Below are 27,097 nucleotides of genomic sequence, written 5' to 3'. Positions count from 1 at the left end.
GCATTGCTTGGAAGATTTTTTTTCAGGGGGAAAACAAATGGTTTTCTTTGTGAGAATACGGCGGCGCAAGAAATTCCATTAACAGAATTTACGTATGTAGCGAAGGTGTGTCACGGGAAGAGTTATAGGCGGAGAGGCAGGTTTCCTCACCGCAGTTTTCTTTCGGGGTTCTTAGTAAGTCCCCAAGTGTTGAGAATATCAGAAGAAAATATTACCACACCAATTAAGTCGTTCACCCTGATTGTATCGGCCAATAGCCCCTAAGATGTGGGATATTCAAGTTCCAAACCATAAAATGCCGAAGCGCGCATCCTCCCCTAATTTTCGTCTAGACTTTTTTTCAGAAATTTATCTCGTGCTTACGCTCACTTCAAACTATCCAAAGCGCTGCTTATTGTTGCAATGTAATTGGTGCCCTTATCCCAAAGCGCTGCTTATTGTTGCAATGTAATTGGTGCCCTTGATCCGTGCATTTTACCTTCGTAATGCATCAATTCTGCAGACAGAAAATATTACGTAAAAGTGACCTGTTTAGTGAGTTCTAGTAAGTTGAGATAGCGTTCTAGGAGGTGGAACTTTGTCCTACTCTGAATTGTAGCTATTCCAACTTTCTAGAGAAGAAAAATCTGAGTTTCCTTTCAAGTAGGCTACAAAATTCCAGTAATGCCTTGAGACCGTGAATTAAAATATTGGTGAAAAAAAAGAATGTCAGCGTGTTTCACGCGTAACATAGAAACGTTAGTAAATGAGTTGCCCGTTAGCGCCGATGTTGTTCTTTAATATAATAAGAAAGGAAGTACGCCGAAGCAGTGCTAAGGACGCTGCAACAGGCACTCAAGAACAAAACTGTCATTAAGGCAATGGAAAGGAAAGCTGTAGGGTCGGCTCTGAAGGTTTTCTTGCTTCGCGTAGGAAAAAAAAGGACACTATTGATGACTATATGTAAGAGAACACAACGAGTTTTATAACAATGCCATGCAAAAACACCAGCAGAGAAAGGAAAGTCAGCTATGAAAGGCTTTGAAGTCTGTGTCTTCACATTTTGAGAGAAGAGTCCGCAGAGTGCACTGACCAGGCTGCGCGCAGCCTCCCCAAACCGCTGAATTTTGTCCAGGATGAGCGAAACAGGAGCTGCTACAATGGAGAATCGTTACTGTTAGGCTCGTCATCGCTGGGATCTGTTTGCGAGTCCAAGCTGCTCACAGGTTCAGTGCTGTACCACGTGCTGCCGTACAGTATGGAATTAACGCCGCCGAGGCCGGAGATTTGCCCACAGTACTTGTCATCCATTACGCCTCCAAAATAGACTTCCCGAATCCTGAAGAAAACAGCCCCTGTTAGCATGCTGTCACTTCCTGCTTGATGTTCAGGCCCCACTCGGTCAACCTGCAGGATGTTCGCCACATTCTGAAGGCCTCCCCTGAGACCAGGGCAGCTCGGCATGATGCACCTGATGTCATAGATGGCCGGGAAGTAAAGGCGGAGCAGTTCGAAAAAGTCAGACTCTTCCTGCGGCAAATTCTGCCCCGTGAGCACCTTGAGTAGGTAGCCGAAGTCGTATGGGCCGTAAAAGCAGACACACTTGACATTGTCCGAGAGGACGACGCCGGACGACGTGCATCGCTGAGCGAACTCGTACGGGTCGATTCCTTCTCGCTTGTGCCTGTCAAATTGTATGCCGTGTTCGACTAGAAAGGGGATGGCGTCATCCGCGCAGTCGTCCTCCTCGAGGTCGAACTTGAAGTGAAACTGCCACGTGGAGCACTTTGGTGCTGGCTGCCCGTTTTCGTCTAGAAAACTGAAGCCCAGCTGTATGAGCTTCAGCATGTTGACATTGTCGCGTATCAACGCATACTGGTAGTGAGAAGGCCTGAGCTCGTTGTTGTCGGGTCTCACCAGAAGACCCGGGAACTCAGTGTCTATTGCGACGTAAGCGTACTTCTGGACGACGTACATGATTACGTCAAACTCATCGTCCAGGTTGTAGGCCCACACGTCGCGAATAGCACAGGCTTCAGGGAGAGCTCTCGGCCCGTTTTTCCCGTCGTCGACCTTGGGAGGGCTCCGTACGGAGCTGGAACGCAGCATGGCAAATCTGCTTCGACCTCCAGCTGATGCTGTGGAAGCTGATGCTGTTGTTGGTGTTGTTCCTTGTGTCATGATACATATTCATGTGAGAGATTGGCCAGGAATCGGGCGTAAGAAGGGCTAATGCGCCCGCTTCACAAAACCGTAAATTATAAACTTAGACATTTAAACGAAGAAAGAGCTTATAATCAGAAGCGATAATTGTTAAAAAACTAGCGGCTTCTGTACAGGTACGAACACTAAAAGAAGCTCCGACTCAAGCAACTTGCGCCGACGGATCCCATTTCGAATCAATCTTCATTCGTAAGATGATGATGATGAGGAATAAACGTTTATTATTGAGCAACGGGATACGGGAAGGGTGTGTGGTCAGCCTCCCATGTCCAGGAGGCCGCAAGAGGACGCCACGGTCACAGTACGGTCGACCAGCATAGCTTGAGCTTCACTGTCGGAGCTGGTCAGCAGCCTCTCTCACTGCTCACGGGAAGGGGTAGGAGTTATGGGGGAGGTATGGTTGGGGAGTGGGGGCATTAATTGGCAAGGTGGAAAATATCTAGTGGGGCTGAAATATCATGGCTGAAAGGTGCCAGGGTAGAGTGTAGGTGCAATGTGATGAAGTCGTGTACAGTTGTAGTAGGTGTCGGTATACAGGCGTCGCCACATGTATGCTGGTGCGTGCGTGGGGCCAACATTTTTTTTAACGAATGTACTGTCAAGGCTAATCTACACTGCCTGGTCTGGATATGCCCCAAATTCTCTCGATACCGCGATTTCACTTACCCGCACCCAAATCCCTCAACCCATATTGATTCCTTCACATTAGACAAACACACCATCAATCTGATTGTACAGTTCGCCACTAAGAACAATGTACCACATGTTATATAGCGTTGGCCTAAAGCAGAGAAAAATAATTAAGTCCTGAATAGCCCCCCACCCCTGTGAAAGAACTCATGCTGCCCCTCGACATCTACCCAGGCATACCCTACGAACTACTAGGAACCCCTTTGATCCATGGATTCCCCCTCACCTTCTCTCGACTCCCCCCACGTGGACTCCGGCCTTCCTTTTTGAGCAAAAGATTTAACAACAATATTCCCACCGAGCGCTCTTTTTATAAGAATATGACCCCTTTTGATGGGCCGAGACGTCTCGAGACGCCACTCTGAAGAGCCCGGCGAGGTCGGCCATCGATATTTATTTTGAAGAGTTCACGTCAGTACCTTCCAGCGAGCTTGAGTGACACTCGCTGTTGCAGACAACTGCGTCGCATACTGTTCGCCACGGTATGCTATACGTATAGTTAGGGAAAAATGAAACGCGATCACAAAATGTATGAACCAAAACACACAAACAGCGCGATTTTGTTTTATGTAGGTCGCATTGACGCGTGGCTTAATTACGGTAAACAAGTTGGAAAACGTGGCTTTTCGATTATACCAATAGCGTACCATTATTTCACCTTCACGAACAGTATTTTTTTCAATTTGGTGGCGGTTTGTGGTGGCGTTCTTCGTTTCCACTCTGGGGCTTTGAAGGTTTGGCGATCGATTGAGCGCACTTTCAGCGAAGGTTGAACGTACTTTTAGCGAAAATTTTAACGCACTTCTGACGCAGTTTTGATGTCAGGAAGCTTTCGCGCTTCTCTCAACTTTTTTGAGGAAGGGGTGATAAATTTTAACTGCGCAGCTGTTTAGGCTTGAGCTTGATTCGGTGACGCTAACGAAAGAATACAAAAAAAAAAAAAAACTGCGTCGCCTGTAAAGGGTGCATCACCGCAGATACGGCGTTATGACAGTGAAGCCGGCTTTCGCACCTGCTCGAGTGTGAGCACAAGGGGCATATGCGTATACTCACCCCTTACTATACCATTTTAAATGTGATAGTCTTTCTTTGGATACTAACCCCCTCTTCCCCCCCATCCCCCGACCCCCCCCCCCCCCCCCCAAAAAAAAAAAAAAAAAAGATTGGTTCAGCTTGCACTAGTGGTGCAAGGCTGGAGAAACGACGGAGAGGGGGGTTTAGTGGATCGATTATGAGGTTTAACGCACCGACGCTACACAGGAGATGAGGGCACGCCGTAGTAGAGGGCTCCGGATTCATTTTGACAACCTGGGAATCTTGAACGTGCGCTGAAATCTCGAACGCACGGGCGTTTTCGCTTTTCGCCTTCATCAGAAAAGCGGACGCCGCGGCCAGGAGTTGGGGGTTCGACCTAGCATCTTTGCCCCTGGGATCCGCTGTCAGTGGGGGGGACCAACCGGAATAGCCTGTACAATCCGGCTAAACGTGGCTTCACCCGTCAACAGTTATCCTAGCCTAGCAAGGATATCGCAAAACCTAACAAAATTTAGCAAAGCCTGGAAGAACCTAGCAAAACCGGAAGAAGCTAGGTCGACCCCCAGCTCCGCCGTTTCTCCAGCCTTGCCCCACTAGTGCAAGCGGCGCCAACTTTTTTCTTTTGGTTAATAAATTTGCCTCCAGGTGCGCATCATTTACATAGAGTGTTTTATATAAAGCCAACATAACAAATACAAGTAATTGCGAAGAAGTGAAGAGAACACTGCTGAACATAAGCTTCTCTAGTTTCATGAAACGGTGCTAAAATTTTTTATACCACAGTCGAATGAATACTGAATTGGTTCGGTAATAGGTTCGGTAATAAAAGAAAAGAGTCGGTAATTTTAATTGCAGCAGAGTACACAGCAGTTTTAGGATTCTTGATGCATAGTCACTTGATACTGTCGCTTTCGTTCCCTATTTTAATACTCGCAGATACAATATTCCACAAACTATCATTTTAGCCTCCGTAACACACTAAACCCGTCTCATCACCATTCCCGTCTCATTCATTTCATCAATCTCTTTTAATTGACATTGTCACCACAACTGGCCGTGTTGTGCCTTAGTCCGCTGCTAAAGTTTGTATTAGCGCGAGTTTTTGTACGGTGAAAATGGTTTGTTTGAGCTACACCGAAAGTGATCGCGGCGCAGTGAGGTTTAAGAGAGATGGAGGGATGCGTCCTAGCCCGTCCCGTTCCGCTTCTCTCTCGTTTCTACCGTCCTCTCACTTCGTGACGTTTTCACAGGCCCAGGTTATATCGGCTACACTAACAAGTATTAGTGCTTGTAAAATGGGTATAACTTAATCGTTAAACCTACGGTCGATGAAAGGACGTTCGAAGAAACGGGAATGCACCACACTTAGCTGCATTTCCGCACGCAGTTCTTTTTTTAACTATCAAAATTATTTAAAAGAAATCTGTGCCCCTTACACGCCATGCTAAACTGCATCAGCGCATGCGCCCAGCACATGACTAAGACGCGGCGCGACGATGTTGGGGTTGTAATTAGATTGCGAAAAACGAAAACATTACAGAAAAACCGTAAGGCTAGTACAAAATTTTTAGGATAAGCACTCGTCCCATCCGAGAAGTTCAGGCAACAGAAGGTTTAAGAGTAGTAGTAATTTCGATGAGACCGCTTTTTTCTACATTTAGCCACTACGACCATTTTCCCCGGGGCCATTCTTCCAGGACCTTTTTTTTATGTTTCCCGATCTGACTGTATCTGATTTAGCGCCGAGTGATGTTTCGCTTCAGGACAGACAGACATAATGCCTTTTTTTTCTATGTGTTATGAACAAAAGAAAAAAAAAAGGGGGGGGGGGCAGGAGATCCAAATAAAGAACTTTAAAAATGCAAATGGCGGCAGCACAATCTGCAGAAAGCACAGGGGCACACCATTTCCCATAACTTCAAAGTACGTACAAATTCGGTTTTCGCTACGGGAGACGGGTGTGCCAAAGTATTCCACGGTGTTCCATCTCAGTAAAATTGTCGAATCACTTCCTTCATTGCACAACTATTTACTGGGCCGTTTGGGTGTTAGATATATAAGGCCATATATATAACCGATTATGCTGCGTTACAAATGTTAGTAGCACCAACTTCAAAGCACTGGCCTTAAATACACGAGCTCGTGAGGGACGGAAACGAGTGGGGCGTATGGTGAGCCGCACACCTAACGACAGTTTTCATTTTCGTTGCTTGGATTATCGCTAAATTATTCCCAGGGTGCGTCATCTCTCCGCTCCTCGGGCTTGGCAGTTCGTATCTGCGGGCAGGGTTCACCGCCAGGTCACGGAGGGAGAAAATTTTCTTCCTCCGTGCGCGAGGTTGCACTAAATTCACTCAACCCAGCCCAGAGAATTAAGAAGCGAAGCGAGGGCAAGCGGCAAGCTTCGGGTCTCCGTTTGCCGTGAATAAACCCACAATTCATTTCAGGTATTACCCAGTGCGCCAGCAGGGCAAATGCCTGTGAAGAATTTAAGATTATCCCCGCGCATAGCGTTCAAAGGGTGCTGATCGGGGGCGCAGTTGCCGGCGTATACTATGCAAGGCTAAGTGCGCCCGTTGACCACCACCACCACCACCACCACTATGGCTTCCTTTTTCGAGTTCAAGCAGGGCTTCCAGCAAGCGAAGGTTAGCCACCATATAAGCGTTATTCCATTTTTTTAAATATTCATTACACTTGCTGCTCCGCTTTGGGCCAGCTGTTTGAAGGCCGCTCACAGTTCAAAGCCCAATTTATTATTTCAAAGAATTGGAAATATTGCTCGAAGCGACAGGTTTAAGCGCGCAGAATCCCCGTCGCAAAAGCCCCGCCACGTTAGCCCTGTGTCTCAAATGCTCCGAGAGCAGTAGCCCCGCGCCATAGCACCCGCGTGGTAAAAACGCCGATGCCAGTTTCCCCGAACCATTCACCCGGGGCGATACGAGGAAACGTGATTTTTTGGAGCGTAAATTAGTGCATTAGAAATAGTAAGATAATGTTTCACAACCATCCCAAGAAAGACGTAGAGGGGGCAAACAGAACTTAGAAGGAAAGAGGAAGGAAGTGAGCTGTCTTCCAAATCGCTTTAATCGCGTCGTTATCAAGACGTAACGTCTCGCCCCCTCTCCCCCCCTCCCCCCTCTCCCCCTCTTCCCTCCCGAACTAGCACTGGGATGGCATGCCTTCCACCCCGAGCGGCGCTTATTTGAATGCCTCGCTTAAGTAAGGTGGACTTGAAGCCCACTGCTGCAGAAGTGATAACCGCGCAGTGAACTTTGCTATGCCCGCGTTCGTACCGAAGCCCAGTGGCACTCTGAGGTCCCTGAGGGTACCACCTCGGCCGGGCCATAGCCTGGTTGAGTCAGCACGACATTCAGCACCAAAGTACTGCCATGTAGTTTATTCAGACGCAAATAGGACAAAATGTGCTCTTTATAAATGATTATAATTACGTCATGCCAACATGCATGACAACGTTATTAATTACATAATAATTGCAAGTCACGAACTCATAGAGGACGAAAACACTCACCACGAGACGAGCCAGCAATGTCGGTCAAAATTCCCCTTTACTTGTTTTCTTCCGTCTTTACGTCTCCTTTCATATGCCGCACAGCAAAATTACAAATAAAAAACGGAAACAAGCGCCGAATACCGTGGGCTAAGATTATGAGCACAGCATTTAAAGAGCGCATCTTTCGGCTATGAGTACGGGACTTTCGAAAACGGGGCATGAGTGGGTGGGGTTTCCGGCGCTGGGCAATTGAGACCGAAGTTCTGAAATCGACGGCTTTCGTGCCCCACCCCACCCGGAAAGGCCAGGAAATCACGAGCTAGTGCTTTTTTTTTCTAGGTGGGCGATCCACATACATGTAAAAAAAAGAGACGTAAATGGTTGCAGTGTGACAGTGTAACAACAACAAACAGGAAACAAGAATAATTTATCTATCCCTGCCTGGATTGCAAGCTCAAACGAGTCGTATCTCTGTGGTCAGCCATAACCTACTTCACGCCCAAGACTACAATTCCGACTTTATCGTTTTTGACGGAAATCAGGTACGGTGCCGTTAGTAGCTAAAAACTTCATATCCGCCTGCAACCGAGCTTGGGGCGCGTGACAAGAAGCAAAAAAAGTTTTGTTGACAGCGGCTAATAGAAGCCGCTATATCGGTGTACGTATAGTAACTTCCCGGGGGTGTTCACTATGTGGTACACATAGCATCGTCCTTAGGGAAGCCACAATTGAGGTCGCTACCATCGACCCAGCTCGGTTACTGACGATCGTCCGCGGCATCTTGCACCCTTCAGTGCTTTATAGACGACATGCTCCCTGTTTTCTCCGCAAATTTCGGGGGGAAAGTATTCTTCAAGCATTCTTGTCGTCGCAACTTTTTTCAGCCGTCTCAAGTTCGCTGGTAGGGAGCGCCTACTCAAAACAGCTGAGGAACTTCACATGCTGTTGAAAACCCAGCGCTTTCTCGAAATACGCAAGAGCCACTTCTATACACGCCATCAGTTGCTGGGGATTTCATAAAAGATTAGCCCTTGAACCTATTTCCTTGAGTCCTATTTATACACGCCGGCGTACAGCACACTGGCATGATGGCCCCCAGGCCCGTCAGTGAGCAAGAAACAAATAGGGAAAACAGTGCTTGCGAATAGCAGATGGCACGCACTTCCGATACAAGAAAAAAAATTGTTGCTAACGTCTCGAGTTCTCTCGCAAGGCAATGTAGACAGAAAGCACAGGCAAACAGCGATGACGATAATGACTAAAGGCTTTCTCTTTGAACTGGGTGACGGCATACGCCATCTCTCTTCTGTATGGTATTACTTTTTTCAGCGTACATAATTTTTTTACATACTTTTTTCAGCGTACAGAACAATCTGTTATAAAGCTCCAGGTCGATGCTCGATCCTAGGAGATAGATCGCCAGATCTCCAGCGGTGGATATATGGGGTCTCCAGCACCGATGTCCCCTCGCATTTCTGGGTGACACGGGTACAGCAGTGTGCCTGTGAGGGACCATATACCATATGGGCGACATCGCGCAAAGAAAAAAAAACAAGCATTTTAGAAGCAATGGTTTGAAGCGAGACTCTTTCTGCATACGGGCTGTTATATTGCTAATGCTTTAGAAATGGCCATTTATACTTCACGCTTTCAAAAGACAATGGAAAAATCGCGCTGTTGATAAAGGATGCGTCTAAATGCGCAGTGTACCCACGCTGGTTTTCTATTTCTGCATCCTTAGAAATGTTTGTATAGAAAATTTTTTTAACTGCGATAGATTGCCCTACAGAACAAATCAGATGGTGGTGGTAACGCGCATCAGCACCCGTTTTGTAAGGACCCACCACACGCGTCATCGGCTGCTGCCCCATGTCGTTGCGATCGCCACCGCCAATGCGCGTGCCACGTGCGCTGCAGGCGAGACATGCGCGCGAAGACGAAGAAGAGCAGAAGAGCGCGCCTCCCATTCACGATCGAACAGGCTGAAGGGCCTGCAGCACTGGGGGACTCCGGGATGCGTGAGCCTCGGCCCCGGCTGTGGGGCGCCTCCCGCTCACGAACGAAGGGGCCGAAGGGCCTGCAGCGCTGGTGGGCTCCTGGATGCGTCGGCCTCGGCCCCGGCTGTGGCGCAGTCGGCGCTGGACCCGTGGCTGCCGGCGCCGTACAGCTACCGGAGGCCGCACAAGAAGGGCGTGCGAGACCTCCTTCAAGTCGAGCTCGCCGAAGACGCCTACTCGGGCGGCGGGGCACGGTAGGACTACGGCGGTGCACCACCGAGCAGCCTGATGCGTCGCTTCTTCCAGAGGGCCGACTTGAAGGACGGCGAGGACGAGCGAACCACGCTGTACTGCATCATGGTTAACCCCAAGCCCCGGTCCACGTCGTCCACCACTCCCGAGGTTGACCTGGTTCTCGCCCTCGCGAAGGCCCGAAAGGATCCGGCCCACCGCCGCGGTCGCCAACTGCGAGGACGTGAACCCGTTTCGGGACGCGACGACCAGCACGGCAACCACCCCGTCCAGGCAGGCCATCGAGCAGCGAACTACGGGCTGTGAGCACGTGCACCCGAGCTCGAGCGAACCACGCTGTACTGCATCACGGTCAAGCCCAAGCCCCACTCCACGTCGTCTGCCACTCCCCATGTGACCTGGTTCCCGCCCTCGCGAAGGCCCAAATGGACCCGGCCCACCGCCGCGGTCGCCAACTGCGAGGACGTGAACCCGTTTCGGGACGCGACGACCAGCACGGCAACCACCCCGTCCAGGCAGGCCATCGAGCAGGGAACTACGGGCTGTGAGCACCACCCGAGCTCGAAAAGGTTACAGCAGCGAACCTAGCAGCGAACACAGCGCACCAAGACGCAGCAGCACCGGGACGAAAGCGCGCAAGACCCATGTTGCCCCGCCGTGAACCACATCGAGAATCAGCCACAGGACACGCGTGCCCCACACCACTCGAAGCGCCCACCGTAAATCGACGCGCACTAAGCATGTCTTCCCTACAGTAGGGGAGTGTGCTGTTGACTTGTTTATCACCGCTGCGACGTCGAAGCCTATAGCAAGGCCACCCATAAGACAACTGCGAGGCCTACGATGCACACGACTAAGAGGACGCCAAGGTCTAAAACGACGCACAAGAATAAGACGACGAGCAGGCGTACGACGGCTAGAGTGATGCACGACCCGCACTTCGCGCAAGACCCAATAAAAAAATTGGCTCCAATCCACGCTGTGAAGGTGATTTGAAAGCAAAGCTTTAAACGACACCCACAACAATTGCCCATACAACGTCCCTTTAATTCACACACGTGGCTCTACAAAGAGTGAAACCAGAGATTTTGCCAGCCGCTACCTGGAATTCGCGGGGGTGGCGTCCCGAACGCAGCAGCGTCGGCCACGGCCGGGCCAGACCGGGGGACGCCACCGCTGTAGCACGGCTGTGCGTAGGCGGAAAGAAAAAAACATCCCCCTCGCGAGGGGCACGATCAAATGCAGAGCATTTCTGCGGGGAAGGGGGGGGGGGCGCGCCTGCAAGTCGTATGGATTACGTATTGGTTGTTGTTGTTGTAATTGTTGTCTTCCAGCTTAGAGAGAGAGAGAGAGAGAGAGAGAGAGAGAAGGAACTTTATTTGAGCCCAAACTGGTAGAAGGAAGGGGGTGACAGGGAGGAAGTCACCTAGCCTTCCCCGTTAGATGGCGGCCATGAGCCCGTGGGCCCTAGCGGCATCTTCCGCCAGCTGGACGAGTAGTTGTTGTACGTCGGGGTGAGAGCTGAGCAAGGCGGCCTCCCATTGCTCCTGAGTCCTGATGTTTAATGCTCTATTAGGGGAACGAGGTTTCTGTGGGCATGCCCATATGATGTGTTGTAGGGTGGCTTTGTCTGCACACCACTTGCATCTGTCGGAATACGTGTCTGGGTAATATCGGTTGTAGAGAACAGGGTTGGGAAAGGTGTTCGACTGTATTCGTCTCCACGCAACCGACTGCCATCTGTTGAGGGAAGAGTGTGGTACAGGGTACTTGAGGCGACTCAACCTGTAGTGGTGTGTGATCTCCCTGTACGTGGCCAGCCTGTCTCTGCTCCCCGTGAACGTAGGCCCGATGTCTCCGTCGAGGTCAGCCTGGTTGCCGAAATCTCGGGCTGCCTCGTGAGCCAGTTCATTCCCCGGCAGGGACGAGTGCGCTGGTGTCCATACAAGGCGAACATGCCTGCATCTGTCGCCAATAAACGTAGAAAGAATTTTGGCCGCTGGCCGGGATATTCGTCCCGCCAGGAAGTTTCTTATTGCTGTCTTGGAATCAGACACAATAATTTTGGCTTCCGTGCTAGCTATTGCGAGCGCAATAGCCGCTTCTTCTGCCACCTCAGGGTGCGTCGTCATGATTGTGCCCGAGGTCACTGAGTTTCCTTGCTGGTCTACTACGGCTACGGCCGCAGCCGGTCGGTCGTGATAATCCGCAGCATCCACATAGAGGACATGTGGGTTCCCGCACAGCTGCCGGTGAAGTGCAGTAGCTCTGGCGGTTCTTCTGTCTTGATGATGATCCGGGTGCATATTTCGTGGTATGGGAGAACAATGGATGTATGATCGAGTGCTGTCATCCAGAGAGCATTTGATACCGTGTTGAGAAGCGAAGGGGATGCGCAGGGACCTTAGAATTGCGCGGCCAGTCTCGCTGCACGAGAGCCTGTGCAGCTGTGCCATCCTTTGTGCTTCTACTAGCTCTTCCAGGGTATTGTGCACCCCCATTGCTTGGAAGCGCTCCGTGGATGCCATGACGGGTATTCCTACAGCTTGCTTGTAGGCTTTCCGGATGATGCACTGGAGCTTCTCTATTTCTGCTCTTTTGAAGTTCAGAAAAGGAGCCACGTATATGATGCGACTTATAATAAAAGCATGAACCAGGCGCAGTAAATTTGCCTCCTTGAGGCCGTGGTGTTTGTTAGCTATGCGGGCTATAAGTCGGCTGATTTGCTCCGCACTAGATTTCAACGTCGATACAGTAGCTGTGTTGGCTCCATTTGCTTGAACACGAAGGCCGAGTACGCGAATGCACTCGACGCGTGGAATCAGGCTGCCCTGTATATACACTTGTATGTTCGGGACGTCTTTCTTTCTTCTTCCCTGTTTGGGAGGTTGGTAGAAAAGGATCTCCGATTTTTGAGGTGAGCAAGCAAGACCTCTCGGGGTGATGTAGGCGTGGACTGCATCGGCAGCTTGCTGCAGCCTTTCCTCCAGGTCCCCATCACTGCCTCCAGTCGCCCAGATTGTAATATCATCTGCGTAGAGGCTATGTTGGATTCCCGGAATAGCCTCTAGGAGTGGAGGCAGCTTGATCATGGCGACGTTGAAGATGAAGGGCGACAGTACGGATCCCTGTGGTGTGCCCTGACTCCCCATTTGAATGAGCTCCGATTCAAGTCCTCCCAGGGTGAGACGTGCCGTGCGATGAGACAGAAAGTCCTTGATGTATGCATAGGCACGGCGCCCGACTCCAAGCTCGGCCAGATTGTATAGAATGGCATCGTGTCTGACGTTGTCAAATGCCTTGGTGAGGTCCAGTCCAAGTATAACTCTAGTGTCAAGGTCCGAACCTTGAATGTCCAAGATCTGGTGTTTTAGTTGCAGCATAACGTCTTGCGTGGAAAGCTTGGGCCTGAAACCCACCATCGTGTGAGGAAACAAGTGGTTTGTCTCCATGTGCTTGTACAACCTATTCAGCACCACATGCTCCAGAAGCTTGCCCAGGCAAGACGTAAGAGAAATAGGCCGCAAGTTCTCCAACTTGAGTTCCTTGCCCGGTTTCGGTATCATGGAGATCTTAGCTGTTTTCCAGGCGGGCGGGATTTGCCCTCGTTCCCAGCACTGGTTCATGTACCGTGTGAGGGCGGCTATGGAATGATCGTCCAAGTTAGTCAGCAGTTTATTCGTGACTCCATCCGGGCCAGGCGCCGATTTGGTCCGGAGATTCGTTAGTGCAGCTCGAATTTCAGCCTCCGTTAGAGGCCTGTCGAGTTCGGAGTTTTCAGGACCAGTGTATTCTGGCAACGGCTCTGGGTCTCCCTCTTTAATGTAGAGGTCCTTAATAGTTTTCAAAAGTTGCTGCTCATCACCGCCATATGTATGTAGGAGAGCTAGCAGGTTATTTCGCTGTACCGTTTTACATCCGTTGGGGTCCAGGAGGCTTCTTAACGTATTCCACGTGCTGATTTTCCCCATTTGGCAATCCATGCGGTCGCATACAGTATGCCATTGCTGATTCGTGAGATAGTTAGCGTGTGCTTCAATTTCCCGATTCAGTCTTGCTAATCTCCTGCGAAGGGGGCGATTCAGTTTCTGCTTGTGGAGCCGCGCCTGGATGCTGGCTTTAGCCTCCCACATGTGTAGAAGTCTGGAGTCAGCCTGCCATAAGTCTGCCTCTTCGGGTATAATGTGTGTGGCCAGGTCAACATGGCTTTGTAGCTCCGAAATCCACTCATCCAAGTCTTCGATCGCTGCCCCATCTGGTTCTACATTTGCTTCTCGTAATTTCCGGAATGTGTCCCACTTGGTAATCATATGTCGCCTGCCCATTGATTTAGCTGGTCCGGTCTGGATAATTGTTTCGACTATGTAATGATCACTTCCGAGGTTTCTACGCGTGTTGTTCCAGATGGCCTCCTTGATATTTTTTGTGAAAGTGAGGTCCGGGGTGGTGTCCCTTGTGACGCTGTTACCCACCCTTGTGGGGTATGTAGGGTCAGTGAGCAGGGTCAATCTTAATGACTGCGCATCTTCCCATAATATTCTTCCTTTCTTGACCTCTCTGGGGTATCCCCACGCCGGGTGTGGGGAATTAAAGTCACCAAGGACAACCACAGGTTGACGTCTGGCTAGGTCCATAGTTTTTCTGAGAAGCTTGGAGAAGGAGTGCGTCTTACTAGGGCTACTATACACATTTAAAACAAAGAGACTACCTCCGCCTTGTTTCCGCCCAGAAATAATTTCAGTTAACACATTTTCTGGTTCCTCGATGTCCGTTGAATGCTGGATGACTGGGATGTTTCTTCGAATGAGGGTTGTAACTCCCATACGTTTTTTCCTGTGTGCCAACGAGGGGGAGGAACTGAATGGGCTAAAGCCCGTAAGCTTCGCCTGGCCATTAGTTTCTTGAAGGGCTATAACATCAGGATTGTCAGGTGTGAGCATATTGATGTATTGTTGCAAATTTCCTCGTTTGTTTTTGAAACCTCGGCAGTTCCATTGCCAAATTCGATATGTTTTATTGCGGTTCTGCTCCATGACGGTCGCCAGTAGACTCAGATTTCTTGGGTCCTTCCGCTACAACATTAAGGGGACGCATGTACATTTTTGTTGTCCTTTGTGGGCCGGCGTTGGATGTAGTCTGTTGCATACGTGTGATGGTGTCTTCTATGGCGACAAATTTGGCGCTCCAGGCTTCTTGCTGCTTAGTGAAGGTGTCGGCTAAGGCCGTAACCATACTGCCAATTTTGTTGATTTGGCCTACAAGATTATTTTCCAGATTCAAGAGGTCTTGCTGTTGGGCGGTGCCCTGAGGAATATCCGCGGCTTTCCTTTTAATCGGAGGAGAGGTGTTTTCGGAGGCGCACACGATGTTGGCAGTTGGTGGAGAGGGAGTGAGGGAAGTTACGTTAGCTGCAGTTGTCTGGTTACGCTTCAGCATAGCAATTTCAGCTTTGAGCTGCCTGTTTTCCTTTAGAACCAATTCGAGGGTTTGTCGAATGCGAGTGATTTCCTCGCCTGCAAGGGGTGGGGTATCATTTTTCTTCGTACTTGTTACTTTGTGTGCGGTGTTACCCTGAGAGGCCGCCGTTGCCCAATTCACCTTAGCGTCGAGGCTTCCTTCCATCTTGTTCTTCTGAGATGCCGAGCGTGAGGCGCTGCGTTGTTGTCGTCCCCTTCTTCTGGACTGGGAGCGTGAGCGTCGTCCAGCTCCCTCCATGTTGTGCGGGGTTGCCAACGGCGGGAAGGCTTCTGAGTGCTCTGTCTCTTTTTGTCCTCTGGTTTCTTCGACTCCACTGCCGCGTCGTTGATGCTGGAGACCTTGTTGCTGTCGGAGCCATTCGCGCTTCCTCAACACGTAAGGTGTCTTGTAGCGCTGTTTGCACTTTTTGTCCCCTGTAGGATGTCCTTTCCCACACAAGGCACACTTCACCACACACTCGTGTTCCTCCATGGGATTTGCAAGACCACATGCGCCGCAGAAGGACTTGTCTGGGTACGGGCAGACGTCCATGCGATGTCCGACTTTGCCGCACGCTGCGCACACTTCGTGTTTCTTTTTGTGCAGGAAACACCGGTATTCTGCTCCGCGGTAATAGACAAAGTAGGGCACTTTTGTACCCGCAAATGCTATAATCACTGAGTTCGTCTTCCCCATTCTTCTGGCGTGCAACGCTGTGGGGTTCCTCGAGTAGATTAGGCTTCTCGCTATGTCTTCTGCCGAGTCGTAGCTTGGTACGTTATGGATGACTCCTTTCACTGAATCCTCGGGTGACGTGGTATAAGCCACAGCAGCGTACTGTGCTTCTCCTATTTTCAACTCGGAGATCTTTGCATATTTTTCCGCTCGAGCGAGCGCCGGCGTACTCACGATTAGGATGTTTTGTTCAGGATTGGATCGTAAGATGTCTTCAGAGGCTTGGGCCAATGTGAAGCCCGCAGACTGCAGAATGCTGTCTCGCAGCTGAGCGTCACTCACCTGTGTGACATTCAGGCCCTCTCGAGGACGAATGACGACTTTGATGTCGTCCTTGGGTAGGCGAGGGTACTTGGGGCGGTGCTGCGGAGGTTGTTTCCTCATGCGTTCACGTGACTGGTGTGATGATGAGCCTGGCTCCCGGACCGAGACATCTGCCAGGCGCTTGGCGTCCTGCTTGAGTTGCGCCAGGGCGCGACCGAACTTTCGCCGATGGCTGGGGAGCCATCCGCTCTCGTCTTCGTATTCTTGTGCCGAGATAGTCTCGCCTTCAACCGTGGTAATCATTCGCACTGCTGTTCCCGCAGCGTATGCGGTGCTCCCCTGGGCAGGCGCTGGGCTTTTCGCCTCGCCCGAGAGCACACTCCCGCTGGGTGACGTCATCACCGCGAGATGATGCCTCGCCGCAGCCACCACTAGGCTTACCGCCGTGGGCAGCGCGGCCGGGGCTGCGTTCGGCGATTAAACGGCAGCAGATGGATGGATCTTCATGCGGGTGGTCCCCTCAGGTGGATCTCGACCTTAGGAAGCTTGACCGATGATCAGGAACAGGTGAAACAAAGGATTGTCGGCGCTAGCGCAGGAAAATCACAGAGCTCATGCGAAGGATGACAGCTCCGTTCGGCCCCCTAGCACGTGCCCTTCCAGCGTAGACATTGTCGATGAAGTCGATGGTGAAACGTGCCGTGAACCCCCTGCCGCGGCTATGACGCAACGTGGAGCGGCTATGACGCAACGTGGCGCGGCTATGACGCAACACAATCCAACACAATCCACTTAAATCCAATCCAATCCAAATCCAAGCCAATCCAAGCCAATTCAATCGAATCCAATCCAATGCCCCTCGCGAGAGAGTGTTATAGCGCCGAAATCGCCACCATGCGAACGCCTGATGCTGAAGTCACGATCACGCCACAGATGTTAGCGACCGCAGCGCGCGCGAACGACATATGTCGTTTAAGCGCGAACCGACCGCGGCGAGAGAGCGCGATGCGAGCGCCCCACCTGTTCTTGCGCGCGAACCAAACGCGGCGAGAGAGGGTGTTGCGCACGTCCCCACCTGTTGTGCGCCCGAACCGAACGCGGCGAGAGAGGGCGTTGCGAGCGGAGAGAAGGCGAGGAGGACGCAGGGGAGAGGGCGCACCTCTGGCCGACGGTTGAATGAGTCAAGGATATAAGGCACGTTCGTAACCTTCCGTTCTGTGTCGGCTTTGTGGCTCAGTTGGTAGAGTACCGTGCACCTTGCGTTCCGCCCGCAGAGTCGTAGGATCGATCGAAACCTGGCGCCGGCAAGTATTATTTTTTTATATAGTGTAGGGGGAGCGATGCGGACGCGGACTACGAACGCCAACGCGGGTGACATCGTGAGTTACTGAAATGCTCTGCATTTAAAACCCCGCCCACATCTTCCCACGGGGGGAACTAGAGTAAATGCGTCGCATCTACTCGAGTCAAGCAAAGCGTCACGTCAAGCGAAAGCCAAGCAAAGACGCCCTTGACTGAATTCCAAACGCGCGCTCCGCCGCTTATATACACACCGCCCGCGTTCGAGGGAGAGGAGTACGGGGGAGAGACGCGCATGCGCACACTTCCGTACACAAGCACGCGAACTTTCCACGCACCCACCACGCCGTTATCACGTGTACACGCCCTGCCGCTCCCACCTCCCCTCGCGGGAACCCCTGTGTAGATGCGACGCATGGGCGGAGCGGCGAAGGGACCGCGTTTTATAGCGCGCATAACGTTGAGGGGACTGCGTAAGCCGGTCCCAGTCGATGACGACGTTGGCGTACTTGTAAAGCGGCGTGGACTCTAGGTGTTTGAGCCAAGCGCGGATGTTGCTTCGCCGGAGAAAGGCACACCGGTTATATGCGCAGCGCGCCCGAAGGAGAGGAAACCGCGGAAGAGAGAGTACTGAACATGCGCCGGCCCCAGCGCGTCTGCCGCGGCAATGACGCAACGTGCCGCGGCTATGACGCAACACAATCCAGTTTAATCCAATCCAATCCAAATCCAAGCCAAGCCAATCCAATACAAGCCAATCCAATCGAATCCAATCCAATGCCCCTCGCGAGAGAGTGTTCGCTATCGCCTCGACGCGACGCGCATGCGCAGTGAGCGTGTGGACGGTGCCGACGCCGACGCGGTACATCGTGCGACTAACAAATGCTCTGCATTTAAAACAGAGAGGAGCGTCTTTTGAAGGGTTAGACAGCGGAACCTATAGCCATCGATGTGCTAGCTCGGGGCTACACCACCACGCGACACAAGCGCAGACACCGAAACATTTCGGCATGTCAGCTTAGTGATTCCCATTTATGCCGATTAAAACTAGTCAGCTTAGTAAGTTTGAGAATTGGGAGAAAGCTGAGGGAACTTTTATAATCGCTATTTATCAGAACCAGTTGCTCCGTTCGCCCTTCGTAATACCTGTTAAAATACAACCGAATTGGTATTCCCCAATTTAGAAGACCGAGTCCCATTCGTGTCAAGCAGTGCGCAAAAGGTAGCGTTTATCTAGCGGCCAGATGTCTGTACGTAGACTCTTAAATTTTGTTTTCCCGCCATGCAAACCAATCCTTAACGTGTCTTTGCCATACGACCACTTAATTCCGTCGGGTCCGGCTTACCCAGGAGGTGCTGTCGAACAAGCTAATCAAGCCGTGCGAAGGAAGCGCGCAATGGACGCGAAGCTGCGCCAAAACAGGCCCAAAACTACCGTCGCTAAAGCAGACGACAAATCCGTACCGCCGACGCGCCCGCCGGAGAGCAGGCGCCTCCGCGCGGGGAACGCTGGGTAAATTCGCCGCGCCACCTACAGTGTGCTCCGCTCCAAAACGGCCCAACGTTTTGTTTGCCGGCCGCGGACGGGTCGTCACAATTTGTTCGCTCAGTTGAAACTAAGCCACGACACGTTTCTGAATGGAAGAATGTGCCTTTCTTTACTTTGTTAGTTTGTACACTGTATCAAGCTCCAAGTCCAGGTCGCTTCACACAAGCGCTGCACAATCGCAGATGCGACGCTTCGCGGACTGGTACGCTCATGGGTATGCTAGCAGGAAAATCTAAGGCCACTTGAAGGCGAGAGGAGAGTCAGCGAAGTCAATATAGGTACTAAAGAAATAAAATCAACTGATACTTTTACCGTATAGCCGGAAGCACTTTTTTTGCGCTGGGAGAACAAGCACAGCGGTCAGCAGCACGACCACACATCTGCGAACGCTTTTCTGTTTAAGAAATATAATAGCTAGAAATGAGATATTGTGGGATTTTGGGGGACGTTTACTGCACGAGCGCTGTACAAGAAATAGTCATCCAAGCTGCGTGAAATGTAAAACTAAATAAAAATGGAAACTGGCTATACATTATATGCTTCGTATTTCCAACATTGGCAGCGCTGGCCCCGTGCGGTGTTATGGGTAAATCTTTCTTTAACGTGCGTTGGAGGACGTCCCAGTGGAACACTGGGTCCCAACAGTCGATGAAGACGTTATTAATAGTTTCCGGCTTTTTGCACAGACTGCAGTCTGTTGTTCACGGCACAAAAATGCCTCTTTCTGCTAACCAAGTATTTACGGGAAGGGTTTCACTGTGTAGTTTTTTAAAAAAGGACTTCATTGCAGGTTTCACACGCATACTTTTCACCCTCCCTTAAAACATCAAGCCCAGTGGCTGTACCGTATAAGGACCTATACAGTGGCACCGGTAAACTAACATCCACTAAATTATTGTACAGGCGCGTCCTGGAAACACTACACAGGTAGTCGAAAGAAAACTGTACCTTCAAGAATTCAACAGACAGAGCCACTTCTCGCAAATATCCTTTAACCCCCCTGCAAATATTATTTGAGGACACAACAAAGTCAGGTAGCACATTTTTCAATCGCACTTCAATTACAGTGCGCAAGAAGGCGTCTTTTTGATCCCGCACAAAACAAAATCTTGCGACAACTTGTCGTAAAAATAAATGACAAAGACCAAGTCCTCCCTTTTTGACTGGCCGAAAAATATTAAAGCGACTGGTTCTTTCCCAGCTGGAAGACCAAATAAAGACAGCAAATACTCTGGATATTTTGGACATTAGCACGTGACATACACAACACTTGCAGCACGTACCACACTTTGGCTAACAAAAAAAGGTTGCAGATAGTGGCACGGGCAAACATATAAAAATTGCGCCCTTGTCAGTTTTTTGTTTTGTCCCTCAACTTTTCGGTCTCGTTACTCCAGTAGTCTGGGCTATCCCCATAATGCTCCAGAGGCACCACTAGATATTTTGTTGGTGCCGTGGTCCATTGTATGCATTCAAAAACGGCAGGGGTTGAGCACCAGTTCTCGTGTCAAAATCCTGAACATTTATCCCAGGTAATTGCAGCCCCAGACTTTTCACAAAAGGACTTAACCACCTTAACTGCTTCGCTTATGTTCGCGAAAATCGCGACAGAAAACCGTTATATCATCTGCGTATGCGAGCAGTTTTACTTCAGTGTTCTGTAATGCGAACCCCCGTATTCGTTCACGCTTGATTATTTTTAAACAGAAAGGCTCGAGATACAACGCAAATGAAGTGGCGATAACGGACAACCTTGCCTGACCGAACAACCAACACTTATTCCTTCACCTAAATTTTTGTTAACAATGATGCTCGCCTTGCATCCGGCATACGCCACCTTTAGACCCTCCAAGATAACAGACCCAACATTCATGCATTATAAGATTCTGAAAAGTATGTCATGAGACACCCGGTCAAAAGCATTCTCAAGGTCGAGTTTCACCATCGCCAGCGACCTGAGAAGGCATCACAGCACTCTAACACACTTCTGGCGACGTGCACATTGGTACTTATCGTGCGATGCTTAAAACAGCAAGTTTGATGCGTTCCTAAATTGAATTACGTTTTGCAACCGTCTAGCTAAGACTTTCATGTAAATTTTGTAGTCGAGGTTGGCTAGATTAATTGGCCTATCCGCCTTTACGGACAGCAGTTTTACTGCATCTTCACACTTCGGTATCAAGATGATGTGCGTCTCCTTAAACGACTGCGGGAGAACATGTAGTAAGCCTTCACCAATACTTCATATAAAGATACCGGTACCACCCTTTTGAAAGCCTCGTAAAATTCCGCGCTTATTGACCCGTCTGGCCCGGGTGACTTACAGGTGCTCATATTATCTATTGCGTTTTCTAATTCCCACACACTAATTGGTGCTTCCATTATTTCACAAAGCTCTGGTTCTAACGTGGGCATAAGCGATAAAAATTCATCAGCAAAGCCATCGATCATTGGAATGTGCCTGTCTAACAGCTCAGTGTAATACTCAGTTCCTACCCTTGAAAAATGAGGGCGGTGGGCCGTACGATTTGATCATTTGATCAATGGCGGTGAGGAATGCGGATATAAATGCCCGGCCTGTCTGAAAAACTTCATCTGAAACGTACAGTATAGTGTTTCGTGCAGAGGATGAACCACCTGAGTGGTTGCCTGTGCTTGGCAATTTAGTGTGTCTTAAAAAGTTTTAAAGCCATTGACTCAGCCAAGTAGGGTTGACGGATAATAACAATATGACATGATGTGTGATGCACTGTAGAAATGTCGAAGCAGGCAAAAAAAAAAAGATATTGGGAGTGCTGGCCCGTGGCCGAGTGGTCTGGAGCGGTAGTTTTGTTACTTTGCAAGTCGCAAGTTCGAATCCCCGATGGTACATTCTTTTTTTTTGTAAGTTGATTTTTTGTTTTCCTCCGATGTTTTTTTAAACTGAGCTCACCATTTTTGAGCCGTAACGTTCACTGCACCACGAGCGAGTTTGCAGAATGCGCGCAGACTGACACTGACATGCTAGCGAGTTCTTGTTGTAGTGCTGTTGCCACAAGCACCAACTACTTGCGGGCAGTGGGCACAGGCCAGAATCAGCAGACCCTTGGTCTGGTGCGAACACGCTTTTTACGATACAGGCATGAGTGAGGCAAGCTCCGAATATGCGGGAAAAGCGCATGGCATTTGAGCGTCTGCGGTGACGCGGAGGGCGTTCATCCACTGCGTAGGCCTCGGCTAGTGATTGCTGCGATTCCAAGCCGTCCTGGGAGGCTTATCTTAGGCATTTTACAGCCGACAACATGGCAGAAGCGGAGTACGACGATTACTGAGTCATCGAGAATGCCCATCCAACGATGCCGTCGGATGTCAAGCAGGCTGTTTCACGGAACCAAAACCGAAACTTGTTTGAATGCTAATCTTGGACATCGTCCAATCATGGTGCACCTCCTCCCGACGTCACAGCCTTTAGTTGGTGCGGCCGCCGCAGGCCACGCATGGTAGTTTTTCTTCTTTCGGGCTTTACAAAATAATTACCGACTTATCAACCGGATAAACGATGAAAAGTGTGTTAATTTGAGCCAGTCTACTCAGTGCAAGTAAAAACGGGAGCTTGACAAATTCACTTCAGTGTCCCTTTAAATAGACACTGAAGTGATTTGTAAACATTGCGGGATTACTAGCGCAAATTGTAGTCCGGAGTCCATAGGCCATGTTTCGACCACTCTGAGCACGTTTACGCGAATTTACTTAGTAGAAAAATCAATTCGAATATGCTGTCCTCCTCTCTGCACCCTCGCCCATTTTCTGTGGCGTTTTCGTGTAACGTCAGGAGGAGATCAGCTGGCAATTGGCTGCGCTACTGCTCGGCTCGCCGACCTTCCGACCGAGTCAGTCGGCCCAGCGTTTAGTCCGCCGGCCGCCGACGGGTCGTCGCAATTTGCTCGCTCAGTTGAAACTAAGCCACAACACGTTTGTGAATGGAAGAATGGGCCTTTATTTACTTTGTTATTTTGGACACTGTATCAAGCTCCGAGTCCGGGTCGCTCCACGCAAGCGCTGCACATGTGCACATGCGACGCTTCGCTGACTTCACGCTAGTAGGAAAATCTAATGCCACTTGAAGGCGGGAGAAGAGACAGCGAAGTCAATATGGGTACTAAGGAAATAAAATCAACTGAAACATTTACCGTACAGCGCAAAACTAGAGAGCCGGAAGTACTTTTTTGCGCTGGGTGAACAATTGTACAGCGGGCAGCAGCACGCTGCACGACCACACATCTGCGAACGCTTTTCCATCTAAGAAATGCAATTGCTAGACGTGAGATATTGTGGTAGTTTGGGGGACGTCTACTGCACGAGTGCAATACAACAAATAGTCACCTAAAGTACTTGAAATGCTAAAACTAAATAAAAGTGTAAACTGGTTGTACATTATATACCTTATTTATCCCACTCCGGCAGTGCTGGCTCGTGGCTGAGTGTTTTTTTTTTTTTTTGGTCTGAAGTGCCAGGAATTTTGTTTTTCAAGTCGTAAGTTCGAATTTTCTAACCTGAGTTCACCATTTTTGGGTCGTAACGTTCACTGCTCCACGAGCGAGTTCGTAGAACGCGCGCAGACTTACACTGACGCTCTAGCGAGTTCTCGTTGGCGTGCTGTTGCCACAAGCCCCGACTGCTTGCGGGCAGTAGGCACAGGCCAGAATCAGCAGACCCTTGATCTGGTGCGAACACACTTTTTACGATACAGGCATGAGTGAGGCAAGCTCCGAATATGCGGGAAAAGTGCATGGCATTTGAGCGCCTGCGGTGACGCGGAGGGCGTTCATCCACTGTGTAGGCCTCGGCTAGTGATTTCTACGATGCCAAGCCGTCCTGGGAAGCTTATCTTAGGCACATTACAGCCGACAACATGGCAGAAGCGCGGTACAACGATTACTGAGATATCGAGAATGCCCATGCAACGCTGCCGTCGGATGTCAAGCATGTTGTTTTACAGAACCAAAACCGAAACTTGTTTGAATGCTAACCTTGGACATCGTCCAACCACGGTGCCGCCTCCTCCCGACGTCACAGCCTTCAGTTGGTGCGGCCGCCACAGACCGCACATGGTAGTTTTTCTTATTTCCCGTTTTATAAAATAATTACCGACTTATCAACCGGATAAATGATCAAAAGTGTGGTAATTTGAGCCAGTCTACGCAGTGCAAGCAAAACCGAGAGCTTGACAAATTCACTTCAGTGTCCCTTTTAATCTGGGGACATAGCATAGTAAGAAATACAATTACCATTAAACAACGCTGTGTGATATATTAGTTACCCGCAGTGGTGGTTCAGTGGGAAAGGCTATATACTCGCACCTGAATATATAGCACGCCAACGAGAAGTTATGTACTCGCACCTGAAACGCAGACGTTCTCGCTATTAATTTGGTGAATTGGGTAGTGAAGGTGACTGTAGAGTGCTTCGGACGTTCATATAATACCGAAGAGCCAGAATATCCACCGAGACGAAAGATCCACCAAGACGGAAGGTCCAACCGAGCCTGAATGTCCAACGAGATGAAAGGTCCACCGAGACGGAATATCCACTGCTGGACCTTTCGTCTCGTTGTATCTTTCGTCACATTCGACCTTTAGACGCTGAATGTGTTTGTAATAGGCTCTTTCGTCACACAGGATTATTTGTCATAGGAGAGTATGTCGCATAGGAAAGTTCGCCACCTATTTTGCGCTAATCGGAATAAGGGCGTCGCTCGCTGATCTTCGGTTACACTGAGCTGTGTGATTCCGGAGTAATATATTTTGTTTTATTAATTGCTGCTGTAACCAAAATAATTAGTAAGCGTTAATTAGTATCAAAAACTCTCATGAATGACGGTGTAACACTTCATTCTCACGCGCGAAAAAAAAAAGTTAGTAGACCCTTCATCTGCTGGCATGCTGAATCAGCGTCGATTATTTAGCCAGATGAAGTGCCGAAAGGGGAGCAAAGACAAAGCATTTTAGGCTGTAATAACATCACCCTCAATCGCCTCTATGATTAGCCTGCACTGTTCAAATGCCTCATGCTATATCTTCCTGCCCTGGTGTGCGGCTCGGGTATACAATAGTGGGTTTGGGGGTGCAGTTTAATCCTGACGCTTCTGCCAACACGTTTTCTTTAGTCTGCCATCTCTTTGCCTTGACTCCTTCTCTTGAGCTGTGAGCTGTCCTATCCCGGCCCACCGTATTTATTTAAAGCTAATACGCTCCTCTAAAAAAAGGGGATATTTTTTCTGTCGCATCTATGACGGGACTTTTCTACGTGACAAACTGGCAGGTGACGAAAGGTCCCTTGTTAGGGACCTTTCGTCACCTTATTGCTTATTGCCAATCGGCCCATTAAGAAACGACTTGTGACGAGCGGACCGCGTGGCCTCCTCAACATCCTCCGATGCTATTCAGCCCCCCGATGCTGCTTGTTAGCCAGAGTGGGATTCAAGCAGGGTGCTGGGGCGGGGACATTTTCTGATATACGTATACGGACCAAGTTTCGCTTAAACCAGCCATGCGTCTCACTCTGCCCAAATGGCGTGGGTTCGATTCCCGGCCGCGGCGGCCGCTTTTCTGGTGGAGACGAAAAGCGGAAATGCCCGAGCGTTCAAGATTTCGGCACCCAGGGGTTCAAAAGTAATCCGGAGCCCTCTACTACGGTGCGCCACAGCACCTGCGTAGCGTCGGCGCGTTAAACCTCTTAATCAATGAATCAATCTCATTCTGCCGTAATTGATTGATTCTGGGGCTTTTAACGCGCCGACGCAACGAAGGCGATGAGGCGCGCCGTAGTGGAGGGCTCCGGATTAATTTTGACCACCTGGGGATCTTTAACGTGCGCCGAAATCTCGCACACACGGGCGTTTTTGCTTTTCGCCTCCATCAGAAAAGCGGCCGCCGCGGCCGGGAATCGAACCCGCGACCTCGTGCTCAGCAGCGCAACGCCTTAGCCACTGAGCCACCGCGGCGGGTCTGCCGTAATACCAAATAAATCAAGTGACACGGGTCACTTTAAGAGAAGAAACAATCAGCTAATTCATTTGCACGGCTAACCTTTTCCGCTTATTGCTCGGCCCACATTCCGCCTGGTCCCGTCGGCAATTATCCTCCGTTTTTAAACACAGTCATTTAGTTGAAAATCAGTGCCCGCTGTGTAATTAATTTCCACGCTACCCAGTCTTTCGGCTGTGTTAAAATGAGCTGTACAAGAAGCCAGTAGCGGGAGAGGCGCTGGCGAGTTGCTTCTGAGCATTCAGAATCATTCAGAACGGGAGAATTTGTCTTAATGAGCTGCTCGTCATCTCGCTCCACGCGAGGAACAGTACGAGGTGCTGGAACTCGCGTGAGAGACAGCGATGCTGAAGGCAGTTTCTCATTGGCGTGAGGAACATAAGTAGCAGCGAGATCGCGATCCAACTTCGCATGAAACACGGTGGACATATGGACGGATGGGCGTGTACTGACGTCAAGGGCCGCGTAGCTGTCTATAGGGTCCTTCACCTTCGTTTAAACGTGATTTTGAATGTCCCCCTCCCCTTCCCCAACAAACGCACTCACGAAGGTAATTTGTATAAATTGGGTTAAACACCATACCTCTTTAAACCACTGTAATTCACAAAACGTCTTCGACCGCAAAAAAAAAAAAAAAAAAAAAACAACAACAACAAATAAAAGCCTGCTGTTTGAAATAAACTCATTTGACAGAGTGGAGGTTCGCTGCAGGCAAAACGCTTCTCAGTAACTTGTAATCGGGACTTAAAATGTGACCGCAGTCAAATATTTGCCCCTGAAAAAGTACTGTTTACATCGGTAACGGCTTGCGAACATGTTATTGCACGTGAGTTTCCCCGGCGCACGCCAAAATAAAATGACCAAAACATAACTAAAGACGTGAAAGACAATTAGTGGACACTGTCGGTTTGTCCAAGAGCAAATGTCCCACTGACGTTTTTCTGAAATTACATTGTAAAGCGGTTCAGCATGACAAAGGTGACGACTTGTTCAAAATACCTGCACAGATCATGCCTGTTCTGCAATCTCATTTTTCCGCTCTCAGTTAGTTTCGCGTGTGTTACCTCTGTGTAGGTTT

General features: G+C 49.9%; 1 protein-coding gene and 1 pseudogene across 1 annotated transcript in view; both read right to left on the bottom strand.

Moving 5' to 3' along the window:
* LOC144173307 (uncharacterized) overlaps positions 1-27,097 on the bottom strand; it is a 56,837-nt gene that overhangs the window by 18,734 nt on the left and 11,006 nt on the right. The gene's annotated exons all lie outside the window — the stretch shown is intronic.
* LOC144142618 (CCR4-NOT transcription complex subunit 7 pseudogene) lies at positions 1,135-8,528 on the bottom strand (annotated as a pseudogene).

Source organism: Haemaphysalis longicornis, unplaced genomic scaffold, assembly GCF_048455015.1.
Source record: "Haemaphysalis longicornis isolate Haplotype H1 unplaced genomic scaffold, Haemaphysalis longicornis Haplotype H1 scaffold_1, whole genome shotgun sequence".
In the NCBI taxonomy this organism is placed as follows: domain Eukaryota; kingdom Metazoa; phylum Arthropoda; class Arachnida; order Ixodida; family Ixodidae; genus Haemaphysalis; species Haemaphysalis longicornis.
Note: the sequence above shows the minus strand (reverse complement) of the source record. Positions and strands in the feature narration are given on the sequence as shown.